A 20,725-nucleotide genomic window follows, 5' to 3' on the forward strand; every position below is an offset into this window, starting at 1 on the left:
TTCATATGTATTAAAAACCTGAGAAATCCGTCCGTTTTCGTCATTTGTTATCGAATCGACTTAAAGCCACATAGTCACATTGGCCGCTCCACTCTCTGAAACGGTTACATTTATCGTCTGCAAAGCTATGTCGCGTGCTGCAGTATGCGGAAACACTAAAAGCACCATAGTAGAAAACAGAAGAAGCTTCTAAGTTGAAGTAATAGCCAGTAAGAAGTAGTACAATTGAAGTTTTAGTTGTCGATTATTCACTTTTTAGCCGTCTTTGGTGGCTTGGACATGACCTGGGACCATAAGATTTTACATGAAAGGAGGACTGGCAGCCGCGTTGCACGGGAGAATGTGAAAAGTGTTCATATGTAGTAAAAACCTGATAAATCCGTCCGTTGTCGTCATTTGTTATCGAATCGACTTAAAGGCAGATCGTCACATTGGCCGCTTTTCACTCTGAGACGGTTACATTTATCGTCTGCAACGCTATGTCGCGTGCTGCGGTATGCGGAGACACCAAAAGCACCATAGTAGAACACAGAAGAAGCTTCTAAGTTGAAGCAATAGCCAGTAAGAAGTAGTACAATTGAAGTTTTAGTTGTCGATTATTCACTTTTTAGCCGGCTTTGTTGGCTTGGACATGACCTAGGACCATAAGATTTTGCATGAAAGGAGGACTAACAGCCGCGTTGCACGGGAGAATGTGAAAAGTGTTCATATGTAGTAAAAAACTGAGAAATCCGTCCGTTTTCGTCACTTGTTATCGAATCGACTTTAAGCCACATAGTCACATTGGCCGCTCTACTCTCTGAAACGGTTACATTTATCGTCTCCAAAGCTATGTCGCGTGCTGCGGTATGCGGAGACACTAAAAGCACCTTAGTAGAACACTGAAGAAGCTTCTAAGTTGAAGCAATAGCCAGTAAGAAGTAGTACAATTGAAGTTTTAGTTGTCGATTATTCACTTTTTAGCCGGCTTTGGTGGCTTGGACATGAGGTGGAACCATAAAATTTTGCATGAAAGGAAGACTAGCAGCCACGTTGCACCGGAGAATGCGAAAAGTGTTCATATGTAGTAAAAACCTGAGAAATCCGTCCGTTTTCGTCATTTGTTATCGAATCGTCTTAAAGGCAGATCATCACATTGGCCGCCTTTCTCTCTGAGACGGTTACATTTATCGTCTGCAAAGCTATGTCGCGTGCTGCGGTATGCGGAGACACTAAAAGCACCATAGTAGAACACAGAAGAAGCTTCTAAGTTGAAGCAATAGCCAGTAAGAAGTAGTACAATTGAAGTTTTAGTTGTCGATTATTCACTTTTTAGCCGGCATGGTGGCTTGGACATGACCTAGGACCATACGATTTTGCATGAAAGGAGGACTAACAGCCGCGTTGCACGGGATAATGTGAAGAGTGTTCATATGTATTAGAAACCTGAGAAATCCGTCCGTTTTCGTCATTTGTTATCGAATCGTCTTAAAGCCAGATCGTCACATTGGCCGCTTTTCTCTCTGAGACGGTTACATTTATCGTCTCCAAAGCTATGTCGCGTGCTGCGGTATGCGGAGACACTAAAAGCACCTTAGTAGAACACTGAAGAAGCTTCTAAGTTGAAGCAATAGCCAGTAAGAAGTAGTACAATTGAAGTTTTAGTTGTCGATTATTCACTTTTTAGCCGGCTTTGTTGGCTTGGACATGACCTAGGACCATAAGATTTTGCATGAAAGGAGGACTAACAGCCGCGTTGCACGGGAGAATGTGAAAAGTGTTCATATGTAGTAAAAACCTGAGAAATCCGTCCGTTTTCGTCATTTGTTATCGAATCGACTTAAAGCCAGATCGTCACATTGGCCGCTTTTCTCTCTGAGACGGTTACATTTATCGTCTGCAAAGCTATGTCGCGTGCTGCAGTATGCGGAAACACTAAAAGCACCATAGTAGAACACAGAAGAAGCTTCTAAGTTGAAGTAATAGCCAGTAAGCAGTAATACAATTGAAGTTTTAGTTGCGGATTATTCACTTTTTTGCCGGCTTTGGTGGCTTGGACATGAGGTGGAACCATAAAATTTTGCATGAAAGGAAGACTAGCAGCCACGTTGCAGCGGAGAATGTGAAAAGTGTTCATATGTAGTAAAAACCTGAGAAATCCGTCCGTTTTCGTCATTTGTTATCCAATCGTCTTAAAGCCAGATCGTCACATTGGCCGCATTTCTCTCTGAGACGGTTACATTTATCGTCTGCAAAGCTATGTCGCGGGCTGCGGGATGCGGAGACACTAAAAGCACCATAGTAGAACACTGAAGAAGCTTCTAAGTTGAAGCAATAGCCAGTAAGAAGTAGTACAATTGAAGTTTTAGTTGTCGATTATTCACTTTTTAGCCGGCTTTGTTGGCTTGGACATGACCTAGGACCATAAGATTTTGCATGAAAGGAGGACTAACAGCCGCGTTGCACGGGAGAATGTGAAAAGTGTTCATATGTAGTAAAAACCTGAGAAATCCGTCCGTTTTCGTCATTTGTTATCGAATCGTCTTAAAGCCAGATCGTCACATTGGCCGCATTTCTCTCTGAGACGGTTACATTTATCGTCTGCAAAGCTAAGTCGCGTGCTGCGGGATGCGGAGACACTAAAAGCACCATAGTAGAACACTGAAGAAGCTTCTAAGTTGAAGCAATAGCCAGTAAGAAGTAGTACAATTGAAGTTTTAGTTGTCGATTATTCACTTTTTAGCCGGCTTTGGTGGCTTGGACATGACCTAGGACCATACGATTTTGCATGAAAGGAGGACTAACAGCCGCGTTGCACGGGAGAATGTGAAAAGTGTTCATATGTATTAAAAACCTGAGAAATCCGTCCGTTTTCGTCATTTGTTATCGAATCGTCTTAAAGTCAGATCGTCACATTGGACGCTTTTCTCTCTGAGACGGTTACATTTATCGTCTGCAAAGCTATGTCGCGTGCTGCGGCATGCGGAGACACTAAAAGCACCATAGTAGAACACTGAAGAAGCTTCTAAGTTGAAGCAATAGCCAGTAAGAAGTAGTACAATTGAAGTTTTAGTTGTCGATTATTCACTTTTTAGCAGGCTTTGTTGGCTTGGACATGACCTAGGACCATAAGATTTTGCATGAAAGGAGGACTAACAGCCGCGTTGCACGGGAGAATGTGAAAAGTGTTCATATGTAGTAAAAACCTGAGAAATCCGTCCGTTTTCGTCATTTGTTATCGAATCGACTTAAAGCCACATAGTCACATTGGCCGCTCTACTCTCTGAAACGGTTACATTTATCGTCTGCAAAGCTATGTCGCGTGCTGCAGTATGCGGAAACACTAAAAGCACCATAGTAGAACACAGAAGAAGCTTCTAAGTTGAAGTAATAGCCAGTAAGAAGTAGTACAATTGAAGTTTTAGTTGTCGATTATTCACTTTTTAGCCGTCTTTGGTGGCTTGGACATGACCTGGGACCATAAGATTTTACCTGAAAGGAGGACTGGCAGCCGCGTTGCACGGGAGAATGTGAAAAGTGTTCATATGTAGTAAAAACCTGATAAATCCGTCCGTTGTCGTCATTTGTTATCGAATCGACTTAAAGGCAGATCGTCACATTGGCCGCTTTTCACTCTGAGACGGTTACATTTATCGTCTGCAACGCTATGTCGCGTGCTGCGGTATGCGGAGACACTAAAAGCACCATAGTAGAACACAGAAGAAGCTTCTAAGTTGAAGTAATAGCCAGTAAGAACTAATAAAATTCAAGTTTTAGTTGTCGATTATTCACATTTTAGCCGGCTTTGGTGGCTTGGACATGACCTAGGACCATAAGATTTTGCATGAAAGGAGGACTAACAGCCGCGTTGCACGGGAGAATGTGAAAAGTGTTCATATGTAGTAAAAACCTGAGAAATCCGTCCGTTTTCGTCATTTGTTATCGAATCGACTTAAAGCCAGATCGTCACATTGGCCGCTTTTCTCTCTGAGACGGTTACATTTATCGTCTCCAAAGCTATGTCGCGTGCTGCGGTATGCGGAGACACTAAAAGCACCTTAGTAGAACACTGAAGAAGCTTCTAAGTTGAAGCAATAGCCAGTAAGAAGTAGTACAATTGAAGTTTTAGTTGTCGATTATTCACTTTTTAGCCGGCTTTGGTGGCTTGGACATGAGGTGGAACCATAAAATTTTGCATGAAAGGAAGACTAGCAGCCACGTTGCAGCGGAGAATGTGAAAAGTGTTCATATGTAGTAAAAACCTGAGAAATCCGTCCGTTTTCGTCATTTGTTATCCAGTCGTCTTAAAGCCAGATCGTCACATTGGCCGCATTTCTCTCTGAGACGGTTACATTTATCGTCTGCAAAGCTATGTCGCGTGCTGCGGGTTGCGGAGACACTAAAAGCACCATAGTAGAACACTGAAGAAGCTTCTAAGTTGAAGCAGTAGCCAGTAAGAAGTAGTACAATTGAAGTTTTAGTTGTCGATTATTCACTTTTTAGCCGGCTTTGGTGGCTTGGACATGACCTAGGACCATACGATTTTGCATGAAAGGAGGACTAACAGCCGCGTTGCACGGGAGAATGTGAAAAGTGTTCATATGTATTAAAAACCTGAGAAATCCGTCCGTTTTCGTCATTTGTTATCGAATCGTCTTAAAGTCAGATCGTCACATTGGCCGCTTTTCTCTCTGAGACGGTTACATTTATCGTCTGCAAAGCTATGTCGCGTGCTGCGGCATGCGGAGACACTAAAAGCACCATAGTAGAACACTGAAGAAGCTTCTAAGTTGAAGCAATAGCCAGTAAGAAGTAGTACAATTGAAGTTTTAGTTGTCGATTATTCACTTTTTAGCCGGCTTTGTTGGCTTGGACATGACCTAGGACCATAAGATTTTGCATGAAAGGAGGACTAACAGCCGCGTTGCACGGGAGAATGTGAAAAGTGTTCATATGTAGTAAAAACCTGAGAAATCCGTCCGTTTTCGTCATTTGTTATCGAATCGACTTAAAGCCACATAGTCACATTGGCCGCTCTACTCTCTGAAACGTTTACATTTATCGTCTGCAAAGCTATGTCGCGTGCTGCAGTATGCGGAAACACTAAAAGCACCATAGTAGAACACAGAAGAAGCTTCTAAGTTGAAGTAATAGCCAGTAAGAAGTAGTACAATTGAAGTTTTAGTTGTCGATTATTCACTTTTTAGCCGTCTTTGGTGGCTTGGACATGACCTGGGACCATAAGATTTTACATGAAAGGAGGACTGGCAGCCGCGTTGCACGGGAGAATGTGAAAAGTGTTCATATGTAGTAAAAACCTGATAAATCCGTCCGTTGTCGTCATTTGTTATCGAATCGACTTAAAGGCAGATCGTCACATTGGCCGCTTTTCACTCTGAGACGGTTACACTTATCGTCTGCAACGCTATGTCGCGTGCTGCGGTATGCGGAGACACTAAAAGCACCATAGTAGAACACAGAAGAAGCTTCTAAGTTGAAGTAATAGCCAGTAAGAAGTAATACAATTCAAGTTTTAGTTGTCGATTATTCACATTTTAGCCGGCTTTGGTGGCTTGGACATGACCTAGGACCTTAAGATTTTGCATGAAAGGAGGACTAGCAGCCGCGTTGCACGGGAGAATGTGAAAAGTGTTCATATGTAGTAAAAACCTGAGAAATCCGTCCGTTTTCGTCATTTGTTATCGAATCGACTTAAAGCCAGATCGTCACATTGGCCGCTTTTCTCTCTGAAACGGTTACATTTATCGCCTACAAAGCTATGTCGCGTGCTGCATTATGCGGAAACACTAAAAGCACCATAGTAGAACACTGAAGAAGCTTCTATGTTGAAGTAATAGCCAGTAAGAAGTAGTACAATTGAAGTTTTAGTTGTCGATTATTCACTTTTTAGCCGGCTTTGGTGGCTTGGACATGACCTAGGACCATAAGATTTTGCATGAAAGGAAGACTAGCAGCCACGTTGCACCGGAGAATGTGAAAAGTGTTCATATGTAGTAAAAACCTGAGGAATCCGTCCGTTTTCGTCATTTGTTACCGAATCGACTTAAAGCCAGATCGTCAAATTGGCCGCTTTTCTCTCTGAGACGGTTACATTTATCGTCTGCAAAGCTATGTCGCGTGCTGCGGTATGCGGAGACACTAAAAGCACCATAGTAGAACACAGAAGAAGCTTCTAAGTTGAAGCAATAGCCAGTAAGAAGTAGTACAATTCAAGTTTTAGTTGTCGATTATTCTCTTTTTAGCCGGCTTTGGTGGCTTGGACATGAGGTGGAACCATAAAATTTTGCATGAAAGGAAGACTAGCAGCCACGTTGCACCGGAGAATGTGAAAAGTTTTCATATGTAGTAAAAACCTGAGAAATCCGTCCGTTTTCGTCATTTGTTATCGAATCGACTTAAAGGCAGATCGTCACATTGGCCGCTTTTCTCTCTGAGACGGTTACATTTATCGTCTGCAACGCTATGTCGCGTGCTGCGGTATGCGGAGACACTAAAAGCACCACAGTAGAACACAGAAGAAGCTTCTAAGTTGAAGTAATAGCCAGTAAGAAGTAATACAATTCAAGTTTTAGTTGTCGATTATTCACATTTTAGCCGGCTTTGGTGGCTTGGACATGACCTAGGACCTTAAGATTTTGCATGAAAGGAGGACTAGCAGCCGCGTTGCACGGGAGAATGTGAAAAGTGTTCATATGTAGTAAAAACCTGAGAAATCCGTCCGTTTTCGTCATTTGTTATCGAATCGACTTAAAGCCACATAGTCACATTGGCCGCTCTGCTCTCTGAAACGTTTACATTTATCGTCTGCAAAGCTATGTCGCGTGCTGCAGTATGCGGAGACACTAAAAGCACTATAGTAGAACACTGAAGAAGCTTCTAAGTTGAAGCAATCGCCAGTAAGAAGTAGTACAATTGAAGTTTTAGTTGTCGATTATTCACTTTTTAGCCGGCTTTGGTGGCTTGGACATGACCTAGGACCATACGATTTTTCATGAAAGGAGGACTAACAGCCGCGTTGCACGGGAGAATGTGAAAAGTGTTCATATGTATTAAAAACCTGAGAAATCCGTCCGTTTTCGTCATTTGTTATCGAATCGTCTTAAAGCCAGATCGTCACATTGGCCGCTTTTCTCTCTGAGACGGTTACATTTATCGTCTGCAAAGCTATGTCGCGTGCTGCGGTATGCGGAGACACTAAAAGCACCATAGTAGAACACTGAAGAAGCTTCTAAATTGAAGCAATAGCCAGTAAGAAGTAGTATAATTTAAGTTTTAGTTGTCGATTATTCACTTTTTAGCCGGCTATGTTGGCTTGGACATGACCTAGGACCATAAGATTTTGCATGAAAGGAGGACTAACAGCCACGTTGCACGGGAGAATGTGAAACGTGTTCATATGTAGTAAAAACCTGAGAAATCCGTCCATTTTCGTCATTTGTTATCAAATCGACTTAAAGCCAGATCGTCACATTGGCCGCTTTTCTCTCTGAGACGGTTACATTTATCGTCTGCAAAGCTATGTCGCGTGCTGCGGTAGGCGGAGACACTAAAAGCACCATAGTAGAACACAGAAGAAACTTCAAAGTTGAAGTAATAGCCAGTAAGAAGTAGTACAATTCAAGTTTTAGTTGTCGATTATTCACTTTTTAGCCGGCTTTGGTGGCTTGGACATGACCTAGGACCATAAGATTTTGCATGAAAGGAGGACTAGCAGACGCGTTGCACGGGAGAATGTGAAAAGTGTTGATATGTAGTAAAATCCTGAGAAATCCGTTCGTTTTCGTCATTTGTTATCGAATCGACTTAAAGCCACATAGTCACATTAGCCGCTCTACTCTCTGAAACGGTTACATTTATCGTCTGCAAAGCAATGTCGCGTGCTGCAGTATGCGGAAACACTAAAAGCACCATAGTAGAACACAGAAGAAGCTTCTAAGTTGAAGTAATAGCCAGTAAGAAGTAGTACAATTGAAGTTTTAGTTGTCGATTATTCACTTTTTAGCCGTCTTTGGTGGCTTGGACATGATCTGGGACCATAAGATTTTACATGAAAGGAGGACTGGCAGCCGCGTTGCACGGAGAATGTGAAAAGTGTTCATATGTAGTAAAAACCTGATAAATCCGTCCGTTTTCGTCATTTGTTATCGAATCGACTTAAAGGCAGATCGTCACATTGGCCGCTTTTCACTCTGAGACGGTTACATTTATCGTCTGCAACGCTATGTCGCGTGCTGCGGTATGCGGAGACACTAAAAGACCCATAGTAGAACACAGAAGAAGCTTCTAAGTTGAAGTAATAGCCAGTAAGAAGGAATACAATTCAAGTTTTAGTTGTCGATTATTCACATTTTAGCCGGCTTTGGTGGCTTGGACATGACCTAGGACCTTAAGATTTTGCATGAAACGAGGACTAGCAGCCGCGTTGCACGGGATAATGTGAAAAGTGTTCATATGTAGTAAAAACCTGAGAAATCCGTCCGTTTTCGTCATTTGTTATCGAATCGACTTAAAGCCAGATCGTCACATTGGTCGCTCTTCTCTCTGAAACGGTTACATTTATCGTCTACAAAGCTATGTCGCGTGCTGCATTACGCGGAAACACTAAAAGCACCATAGTAGAACACTGAAGATGCTTCTATGTTGAAGTAATAGCCAGTAAGAAGTAGTACCATTCAAGTTTTAGTTGTCGATTATTCACTTTTTAGCCGGCTTTGGTGGCTTGGACATGAGGTGGAACCATAAAATTTTGCATGAAAGGGAGACTAGCAGCCACGTTGCACCGGAGAATGTGAAAAGTGTTCATATGTAGTAAAAACCTGAGAAATCCGTCCGTTTTCGTCATTTGTTATCGAATCGTCTTAAAGCCAGATCGTCACATTGGCCACTTTTCTCTCTGAGACGGTTACATTTATCGTCTGCAAAGCTATGTCGCGTGCTGCGGTATGCGGAGACACTAAAAGCTCCATAGTAGAACACTGAAGAAGCTTCTAAGTTGAAGCAATAGCCAGTAAGAAGTAGTAAAATTGAAGTTTTAGTTGTCGATTATTCACTTTTTAGCCGGCTTTGGTGGCTTGGACATGACCTAGGACCATAAGATTTTGCATGAAAGGAGGACTAACAGCCGCGTTGCACGGGAGAATGTGAAAAGTGTTCATATGTAGTAAAAACCTGAGAAATCCGTCCGTTTTCGTCATTTGTTATCGAATCGTCTTAATGCCAGATCGTCACATTGGCCGCTTTTCTCTCTGAGACGGTTACATTTATCGTCTGCAAAGCTATGTCGCGTGCTGCGGTATGCGGAGACACTAAAAGCACCATAGTAGAACACTGAAGAAGCTTCTAAGTTGAAGCAATAGCCAGTAAGAAGTAGTAAAATTGAAGTTTTAGTTGTCGATTATTCACTTTTTTGCCGGCTTTGGTGGCTTGGACATGACCTAGGACCATAAGATTTTGCATTAAAGGAGGACTAACAGCCGCGTTGCACGGGAGAATGTGAAAAGTGTTCATATGTATTAAAAACCTGAGAAATCCGTCCGTTTTCGTCATTTGTTATCGAATCGTCTTAAAGCCAGATCGTCACATTGGCCACTTTTCTCTCTGAGACGGTTACATTTATCGTCTGCAAAGCTATGTCGCGTGCTGCGGTATGCGGAGACACTAAAAGCTCCATAGTAGAACACTGAAGAATCTTCTAAGTTGAAGCAATAGCCAGTAAGAAGTAGTAAAATTGAAGTTTTAGTTGACGATTATTCACTTTTTAGCCGGCTTTGTTGGCTTGGACATGACCTAGGACCATAAGATTTTGCATGAAAGGAGGACTAGCGTCCGCGTTGCACGGGAGAAAGTGAAAAGTGTTCATATGTAGTAAAAACCTATGAAATCCGTCCGTTTTCGTCATTTGTTATCGAATCAACTTAAAGCCAGATCGTCACATTGGCCGCTTTTCTCTCTGAGACGGTTACATTTATCGTCTGCAACTCTATGTCGCGTGCTGCGGTATGCGGAGACACTAAAAGCACCATAGTAGAACACTGAAGAAGCTTCTAAGTTGTAGCAATCGCCAGTAAGATGTAGTAAAATTGAAGTTTTAGTTGTCGATTATTCACTTTTTAGCCGGCTTCGGTGGCTTGGACATGACCTAGGACCACATGATTTTGCATGAAAGGAGGACTAGCAGACAAGTGGCACGGGAGAATGTGAAAAGTGTTCATATGTAGTAAAAACCTGAGAAATCCGTCCGTTTTCGTCATTTGTTATCGAATCGACTTAAGGCCAGATCGTCACATTGGCCGCTCTTCTCTCTGAAACGGTTACACTTATCGTCTGCAAAGCTATGTCGCGTGCTGCGGTATGCCGAAACACTAAAAGCACCATAGTAGAACACAGAAGAAGCTTCTAAGTTGAAGCAATAGCCAGTAAGAAATAGTACAATTCAAGTTTTAGTTGTAGATTATTCACATTTTAGCCGGCTTTGGTAGCTTGGACATGACCTAGGACCTTAAGATTTTGCATGAAAGGAGGACTAGCAAACGCGTTGCACGGGAGAATGTGAAAAGTGTTCATATGTAGTAAAAACCTGAGAAATCCGTCCGTTTTCGTCATTTGTCATCGAATCGACTTAAAGCCAGAGCGTCACCTTGGCCGCTCTACTCTCTGAAACGTTTACATTTATCGTCTGTAAAGCTATGTCGCGTGCTGCAGTATGCAGAAACACAAAAAGAACCATAGTAGAACACAGAAGAAACTTCTAAGTTGAAGTAATAGCCAGTAAGAAGTAGTACAATACATGTTTTAGTTGTCGATTATTCACTTTTTAGCCGGCTTTGGTGGCTATGACATGACCTAGGACCATAAGATTTTGCATGAAAGGAGGACTAACAGCCGCGTTGCACGGGAGAATGTGAAAATTGTTCATATGTAGTAAAAACCTGAGAAATCCGTCCGTTTTCGTCATTTGTTTTCGAATCGACTTAAAGCCAGATCGTCACATTGGCCGCTCTCCTCTCTGAAACGGTTACATTTATCGTCTGCAAAGCTATGTCGCGTACTGCAGTATGCGGAAACACTAAAAGCACCATAGTAGAACACAGAGGAAGCTTCTAAATTGAAGTAATAGAGAGTAAGAAGTAGTACAATTCAAGTTTTAGTTGTCGATTATTCACTTTTTTCCGGCTTTGGTGGCTATGACATGCCCTAGGACCATACGATTTGGCATGAAAGGAGGACTAGCGTCCGCGTTGCACGGGAGAAAGTGAAAAGTGTTCATATGTAGTAAAAACCTGAATAATCCGTCCGTTTTCGTCATTTGTTATCGAATCGACTTAAAGCCAGATCGTCACATTGGCCGCTTTTCTCTCTGAGACGGTTACATTTATCGTCTGCAAAGCTATGTCGCGTGCTGCGGTATGCGGAGACACTAAAAGCACCATAGTAGAGCACAGAAGAAGCTTCTAAGTTGAAGTAATAGCCAGTAAGAAGTAGTGCAATACAAGTTTTAGTTATCGATTATTCACTTTTTAGCCGGCTTTGGTGGCTTGGACATGACCTAGGACCTTAAGATTTTGCATGAAAGGAGGACTAGCAGCCGCGTTGCACGGGAGAATGTGAAAAGTGTTCATATGTAGTAAAAACCTGAGATATCCGTCTGTTTTCGTCATTTGTTATCGAATCGACTTAAGGCCAGATCGTCACATTGGCCCCTCTTCTGTCTGAAACGGTTACATTTATCGTCTGCAAAGCTATGTCGCGTGCTGCGATATGCGGAAACACTAAAAGCACCATAGTAGAACACAGAAGAAACTTCAAAGTTGAAGTAATAGCCAGTAAGAAGTAGTACAATTCAAGTTTTAGTTGTCGATTATTCACTTTTTAGCCGGCTTTGGTGGCTTGGACATGACCTAGGACCATAAGATTTTGCATGAAAGGAGGACTAGCAGACGCGTTGCACGGGAGAATGTGAAAAGTGTTGATATGTAGTAAAATCCTGAGAAATCCGTTCGTTTTCGTCATTTGTTATCGAATCGACTTAAAGCCACATAGTCACATTAGCCGCTCTACTCTCTGAAACGGTTACATTTATCGTCTGCAAAGCAATGTCGCGTGCTGCAGTATGCGGAAACACTAAAAGCACCATAGTAGAACACAGAAGAAGCTTCTAAGTTGAAGTAATAGCCAGTAAGAAGTAGTACAATTGAAGTTTTAGTTGTCGATTATTCACTTTTTAGCCGTCTTTGGTGGCTTGGACATGATCTGGGACCATAAGATTTTACATGAAAGGAGGACTGGCAGCCGCGTTGCACGGAGAATGTGAAAAGTGTTCATATGTAGTAAAAACCTGATAAATCCGTCCGTTTTCGTCATTTGTTATCGAATCGACTTAAAGGCAGATCGTCACATTGGCCGCTTTTCACTCTGAGACGGTTACATTTATCGTCTGCAACGCTATGTCGCGTGCTGCGGTATGCGGAGACACTAAAAGACCCATAGTAGAACACAGAAGAAGCTTCTAAGTTGAAGTAATAGCCAGTAAGAAGGAATACAATTCAAGTTTTAGTTGTCGATTATTCACATTTTAGCCAGCTTTGGTGGCTTGGACATGACCTAGGACCTTAAGATTTTGCATGAAACGAGGACTAGCAGCCGCGTTGCACGGGATAATGTGAAAAGTGTTCATATGTAGTAAAAACCTGAGAAATCCGTCCGTTTTCGTCATTTGTTATCGAATCGACTTAAAGCCAGATCGTCACATTGGTCGCTCTTCTCTCTGAAACGGTTACATTTATCGTCTACAAAGCTATGTCGCGTGCTGCATTACGCGGAAACACTAAAAGCACCATAGTAGAACACTGAAGATGCTTCTATGTTGAAGTAATAGCCAGTAAGAAGTAGTACCATTCAAGTTTTAGTTGTCGATTATTCACTTTTTAGCCGGCTTTGGTGGCTTGGACATGAGGTGGAACCATAAAATTTTGCATGAAAGGGAGACTAGCAGCCACGTTGCACCGGAGAATGTGAAAAGTGTTCATATGTAGTAAAAACCTGAGAAATCCGTCCGTTTTCGTCATTTGTTATCGAATCGTCTTAAAGCCAGATCGTCACATTGGCCACTTTTCTCTCTGAGACGGTTACATTTATCGTCTGCAAAGCTATGTCGCGTGCTGCGGTATGCGGAGACACTAAAAGCTCCATAGTAGAACACTGAAGAAGCTTCTAAGTTGAAGCAATAGCCAGTAAGAAGTAGTAAAATTGAAGTTTTAGTTGTCGATTATTCACTTTTTAGCCGGCTTTGGTGGCTTGGACATGACCTAGGACCATAAGATTTTGCATGAAAGGAGGACTAACAGCCGCGTTGCACGGGAGAATGTGAAAAGTGTTCATATGTAGTAAAAACCTGAGAAATCCGTCCGTTTTCGTCATTTGTTATCGAATCGTCTTAATGCCAGATCGTCACATTGGCCGCTTTTCTCTCTGAGACGGTTACATTTATCGTCTGCAAAGCTATGTCGCGTGCTGCGGTATGCGGAGACACTAAAAGCACCATAGTAGAACACTGATGAAGCTTCTAAGTTGAAGCAATAGCCAGTAAGAAGTAGTAAAATTGAAGTTTTAGTTGTCGATTATTCACTTTTTAGCCGGCTTTGGTGGCTTGGACATGACCTAGGACCATAAGATTTTGCATTAAAGGAGGACTAACAGCCGCGTTGCACGGGAGAATGTGAAAAGTGTTCATATGTATTAAAAACCTGAGAAATCCGTCCGTTTTCGTCATTTGTTATCGAATCGTCTTAAAGCCAGATCGTCACATTGGCCACTTTTCTCTCTGAGACGGTTACATTTATCGTCTGCAAAGCTATGTCGCGTGCTGCGGTATGCGGAGACACTAAAAGCTCCATAGTAGAACACTGAAGAATCTTCTAAGTTGAAGCAATAGCCAGTAAGAAGTAGTAAAATTGAAGTTTTAGTTGACGATTATTCACTTTTTAGCCGGCTTTGTTGGCTTGGACATGACCTAGGACCATAAGATTTTGCATGAAAGGAGGACTAGCGTCCGCGTTGCACGGGAGAAAGTGAAAAGTGTTCATATGTAGTAAAAACCTATGAAATCCGTCCGTTTTCGTCATTTGTTATCGAATCAACTTAAAGCCAGATCGTCACATTGGCCGCTTTTCTCTCTGAGACGGTTACATTTATCGTCTGCAACTCTATGTCGCGTGCTGCGGTATGCGGAGACACTAAAAGCACCATAGTAGAACACTGAAGAAGCTTCTAAGTTGTAGCAATCGCCAGTAAGATGTAGTAAAATTGAAGTTTTAGTTGTCGATTATTCACTTTTTAGCCGGCTTCGGTGGCTTGGACATGACCTAGGACCACATGATTTTGCATGAAAGGAGGACTAGCAGACAAGTGGCACGGGAGAATGTGAAAAGTGTTCATATGTAGTAAAAACCTGAGAAATCCGTCCGTTTTCGTCATTTGTTATCGAATCGACTTAAGGCCAGATCGTCACATTGGCCGCTCTTCTCTCTGAAACGGTTACACTTATCGTCTGCAAAGCTATGTCGCGTGCTGCGGTATGCCGAAACACTAGAAGCACCATAGTAGAACACAGAAGAAGCTTCTAAGTTGAAGCAATAGCCAGTAAGAAATAGTACAATTCAAGTTTTAGTTGTAGATTATTCACATTTTAGCCGGCTTTGGTAGCTTGGACATGACCTAGGACCTTAAGATTTTGCATGAAAGGAGGACTAGCAAACGCGTTGCACGGGAGAATGTGAAAAGTGTTCATATGTAGTAAAAACCTGAGAAATCCGTCCGTTTTCGTCATTTGTCATCGAATCGACTTAAAGCCAGAGCGTCACCTTGGCCGCTCTACTCTCTGAAACGTTTACATTTATCGTCTGTAAAGCTATGTCGCGTGCTGCAGTATGCAGAAACACAAAAAGAACCATAGTAGAACACAGAAGAAACTTCTAAGTTGAAGTAATAGCCAGTAAGAAGTAGTACAATACATGTTTTAGTTGTCGATTATTCACTTTTTAGCCGGCTTTGGTGGCTATGACATGACCTAGGACCATAAGATTTTGCATGAAAGGAGGACTAACAGCCGCGTTGCACGGGAGAATGTGAAAATTGTTCATATGTAGTAAAAACCTGAGAAATCCGTCCGTTTTCGTCATTTGTTTTCGAATCGACTTAAAGCCAGATCGTCACATTGGCCGCTCTCCTCTCTGAAACGGTTACATTTATCGTCTGCAAAGCTATGTCGCGTACTGCAGTATGCGGAAACACTAAAAGCACCATAGTAGAACACAGAGGAAGCTTCTAAATTGAAGTAATAGAGAGTAAGAAGTAGTACAATTCAAGTTTTAGTTGTCGATTATTCACTTTTTTCCGGCTTTGGTGGCTATGACATGCCCTAGGACCATAAGATTTTGCATGAAAGGAGGACTAGCGTCCGCGTTGCACGGGAGAAAGTGAAAAGTGTTCATATGTAGTAAAAACCTGAATAATCCGTCCGTTTTCGTCATTTGTTATCGAATCGACTTAAAGCCAGATCGTCACATTGGCCGCTTTTCTCTCTGAGACGGTTACATTTATCGTCTGCAAAGCTATGTCGCGTGCTGCGGTATGCGGAGACACTAAAAGCACCATAGTAGAGCACAGAAGAAGCTTCTAAGTTGAAGTAATAGCCAGTAAGAAGTAGTGCAATACAAGTTTTAGTTATCGATTATTCACTTTTTAGCCGGCTTTGGTGGCTTGGACATGACCTAGGACCTTAAGATTTTGCATGAAAGGAGGACTAGCAGCCGCGTTGCACGGGAGAATGTGAAAAGTGTTCATATGTAGTAAAAACCTGAGATATCCGTCTGTTTTCGTCATTTGTTATCGAATCGACTTAAGGCCAGATCGTCACATTGGCCCCTCTTCTGTCTGAAACGGTTACATTTATCGTCTGCAAAGCTATGTCGCGTGCTGCGATATGCGGAAACACTAAAAGCACCATAGTAGAACACAGAAAAAGCTTCTAAGTTGAAGTAATAGCCAGTAAGAAGTAGTACAATTCAAGTTTTAGTTGTCGATTATTCACTTTTTAGCCGGCTTTGGTGGCTATGACATGACCTAGGACCATAAGATTTTCCATGAAAGGAGGACTAACAGCCGCGTTGCACGGGAGAATGTGAAAAGTGTTCATATGTAGTAAAAACCTGAGAAATCCGTCCGTTTTCGTCATTTGTTATCGAATCGACTAAAAAGCCACATCGTCACATTGGCCGCTTTTCTCTCTGAGACGGTTACATTTGTCGTCTGCAAATCTATGTCGCGTGCTGCGGTATGCGGAGACACTAAAAGCACCATAGTAGAACACTGAAGAAGCTTCTAAGTTGAAGCAATTGCCAGTAAGAAGTAGTAAAATTGAAGTTTTAGTTGTCGATTATTCACATTTTAGCCGGCATTGGTACCTTGACATGACCTAGGACCTTAAGATTTTGCATGAAAGGAGGACTAGCAGACGCGTTGCACGGGAGAATGTGAAAATTGTTCATATGTAGTAAAAACCTGAGAAATCCGTCCGTTTTCGTCATTTGTCGTCGAATCGACTTAAAGCCAGAGCGTCACATTGACCGCTCTACTCTCTGAAACGGTTACATTTATCGTCTGCAAAGCTATGTCGCGTGCTGCAGTATACAGAAACACAAAAAGAACCATAGTAGAACACAGAAGAAGATTCTAAGTTGAAGTAATAGCCAGTAAGAAGTAGTACAATTCATGTTTTAGTTGTCGATTCTTCACTTTTTAGCCGGCTTTGGTGGCTATGACATGACCTAGGACCTTAAGATTTTGCATGAAAGGAGGACTAGCAAACGCGTTGCACGGGAGAATGTGAAAAGTGTTCATATGTTGTAAAAACCTGAGAAATCCGTCCGTTTTCGTCATTTGTCTTCGAATCGACTTAAAGCCAGAGCGTCACCTTGGCCGCTCTACTCTCTGAAACGGTTACATTTATCGTCTGCAAAGCTATGTCGCGTGCTGCAGTATGCAGAAACACAAAAAGAACCATAGTAGAACACAGAAGAAGCTTCTAAGTTGAAGTAATAGCCAGTAAGAAGTAGTACAATTCATGTTTTAGTTGTCGATTATTCACTTTTTAGCCGGCTTTGGTGGCTATGACATGACCTAGGACCATAAGATTTTGCATGAAAGGAGGACTAACAGCCGCGTTGCACGGGAGAATGTGAAAATTGTTCATATGTAGTAAAAACCTGAGAAATCCGTCCGTTTTCGTCATTTGTTTTCGAATCGACTTAAAGCCAGATCGTCACATTGGCCGCTCTCCTCTCTGAAACGGTTACATTTATCGTCTGCAAAGCTATGTCGCGTACTGCAGTATGCGGAAACACTAAAAGCACCATAGTAGAACACAGAGGAAGCTTCTAAATTGAAGTAATAGAGAGTAAGAAGTAGTACAATTCAAGTTTTAGTTGTCGATTATTCACTTTTTGCCGGCTTTGGTGGCTATGAAATGACCTAGGACCATAAGATTTTGCATGAAAGGAGGACTAGCGTCCGCGTTGCACGGGAGAAAGTGAAAAGTGTTCATATGTAGTAAAAACCTGAGAAATCCGTCCGTTTTCGTCATTTGTCGTCGAATCGACTTAAAGCCAGAGCGTCACATTGACCGCTCTACTCTCTGAAACGGTTACATTTATCGTCTGCAAAGCTATGTCGCGTGCTGCAGTATACAGAAACACAAAAAGAACCATAGTAGAACACAGAAGAAGATTCTAAGTTGAAGTAATAGCCAGTAAGAAGTAGTACAATTCATGTTTTAGTTGTCGATTCTTCACTTTTTAGCCGGCTTTGGTGGCTATGACATGACCTAGGACCTTAAGATTTTGCATGAAAGGAGGACTAGCAAACGCGTTGCACGGGAGAATGTGAAAAGTGTTCATATGTTGTAAAAACCTGAGAAATCCGTCCGTTTTCGTCATTTGTCTTCGAATCGACTTAAAGCCAGATCGTCACATTGGCCGCTTTTCTCTCTGAGACGGTTACATTTATCGTCTGCAAAGCTATATCGCGTGCTGCGGTATGCGGAGACACTAAAAGCACCATAGTAGAGCACAGAAGAAGCTTCTAAGTTGAAGTAATAGCCAGTAAGAAGTAGTGCAATTCAAGTTTTAGTTATCGATTATTCACTTTTTAGCCGGCTTTGGTGGCTTGGACATGACCTAGGACCTTAAGATTTTGCATGAAAGGAGGACTAGCAGCCGCGTTGCACGGGAGAAAGTGAAAAGTGTTCATATGTAGTAAAAACCTGAGATATCCGTCTGTTTTCGTCATTTGTTATCGAATCGACTTAAGGCCAGATCGACACATTGGCCCCTCTTCTCTCTGAAACGGTTACATTTATCTTCTGCAAAGCTATGTCGCGTGCTGCGATAAGCGGAAACACTAAAAGCACCATAGTAGAACACAGAAGTAGCTTCTAAGTTGAAGTAATAGCCAGTAAGAAGTAGTACAATTCAAGTTTTAGTTGTCGATTATTCTCTTTTTAGCCGGCTTTGGTGGCTATGACATGACCTAGGGCCATAAGATTTTGCATGAATGGAGGACTAACAGCCGCGTTGCACGGGAGAATGTGAAAAGTGTTCATATGTAGTAAAAACCTGAGAAATCCGTCCGTTTTCGTCATTTGTTATCGAATCGACTTAAAGCCAGATCGTCACATTGGCCGCTTTTCTCTCTGAGACGGTTACATTTATCGTCTGCAAATCTATGTCGCGTGCTGCGGTATGCGGAGACACTAAAAGCACCATAGTAGAACACTGAAGAAGCTTCTAAGTTGAAGCAATAGCCAGTAAGAAGTAGTAAAATTGAAGTTTTAGTTGTCGATTATTCACATTTTAGCCGGCATTGGTAGCTTGGACATGACCTAGGACCTTAAGATTTTGCATGAAAGGAGGACTAGCAGACGCGTTGCACGGGAGAATGTGAAAAGTGTTCATATGTAGTAAAAACATGGGAAATCCGTCCGTTTTCGTCATTTGTTATCGAATCGACTTAAAGCCAGATCCTCACATTGGCTGCTTTTCTTTCTGAGACTATTACATTTATCGTCTGCAAAGCTATGTCGATTGCTGCGGTCTGCGGAGACACTAAAAGCACCATAGGAGAACACAGAAGAAGCATCTAAGTTGAAGTAATAGCCAGTAAGAAGTAGTACAATTGAAGTTGTAGTTGTTGATTATTCACATTTTAGCCGGCATTGGTAGCTTGGACATGACCTAGGACCTTAAGATTTTGCATGAAAGGAGGACTAGCAGACGCGTTGCACGGGAGAATGTGAAAAGTGTTCATATGTAGTAAAAACCTGAGAAATCCGTCCGTTTTCGTCATTTGTCGTCGAATCGACTTAAAGCCAGAGCGTCACATTGGCCGCTCTACTCTCTGAAACGGTTACATTTATCGTCTGCAAAGCTATGTCGCGTGCTGCAGTATGCAGAAACACAAAAAGAACCATAGTAGAACACAGAAGAAGCTTCTAAGTTGAAGTAATAGCCAGTAAGAAGTAGTACAATTCATGTTTTAGTTGTCGATTATTCACTTTTTAGCCGGCTTTGGTGGCTATGACATGACCTAGGACCATAAGATTTTGCATGAAAGGAGGACTAGCGTCCGCGTTGCACGGGAGAAAGTGCAAAGTGTTCATATGTAGTAAAAACCTGAGAAATCCGTCCGTTTTCGTCATTTGTTATCGAATCGACTTAAAGCCAGATCGTCACATTGGCCGCTTTTCTCTCTGAGACGGTTACATTTATCGTCTGCAAAGCTATGTCGCGTGCTGCGGTATGCGGTGACACTAAAAGCACCATAGTAGAACACAGAAGAAGCTTCTAAGTTGAAGTAATAGCCAGTAAGAAGTAGTGCAATTCAAGTTTTAACTATCGATTATTCACTTTTTAGCCGGCTTTGGTGGCTTGGACATGACCTAGGAACTTAAGATTTTGCATGAAAGGAGGACTAGCAGCCGCGTTGCACGGGAGAATGTGAAAAGTGTTCATATGTAGTAAAAACATGGGAAATCCGTCCGTTTTCGTCATTTGTTATCGAATCGACTTAAAGCCAGATCCTCACATTGGCTGCTTTTCTTTCTGAGACTATTACATTTATCGTCTGCAAAGCCATGTCGATTGCTGCGGTCTGCGGAGACACTAAAAGCACCATAGGAGAACACAGAAGAAGCATCTAAGTTGAAGTAATAGCCAGTAAGAAGTAGTACAATTGAAGTTTTAGTTGTTGATTATTCACTCCTTAGCCGGCTTTGGTGGCTTGGACATGACCTGGGACCTTACGATTTTGCATGAAAGGAGGACTAGCAGCCGCGTCGCATGGGAGAATGTGAAAAGAGTTCATATGTGGTAAAAACCTGATAAATCCGTCCGTTTTCGTTATTTGTTATCGAAACGACTTAAAGGCAGATCGTCGCATTGGCCGCTCTTCTCTCTGAAACGGTTACATTGATCGTCTACAAAGCTATGTCGCGTGCTGCGTTATGCGGAAACACTAAAAGCACTATAGTAGAACACAGAAGAAGCTTCTATGTTGAAGTAATAGCCAGTAAGAAGTAGTACAATTGAAGTTGTAGTTGTCGATTATTCACTTTTTAGCCAGCTTTGGTGGCTTGGACATGAAGTGGAACCATAAGATTTTGCATGAAAAGAAG

Source organism: Schistocerca gregaria, unplaced genomic scaffold (genome assembly GCF_023897955.1).
Source record: "Schistocerca gregaria isolate iqSchGreg1 unplaced genomic scaffold, iqSchGreg1.2 ptg000214l, whole genome shotgun sequence".
Taxonomy (NCBI): Eukaryota; Metazoa; Arthropoda; class Insecta; order Orthoptera; family Acrididae; genus Schistocerca; species Schistocerca gregaria.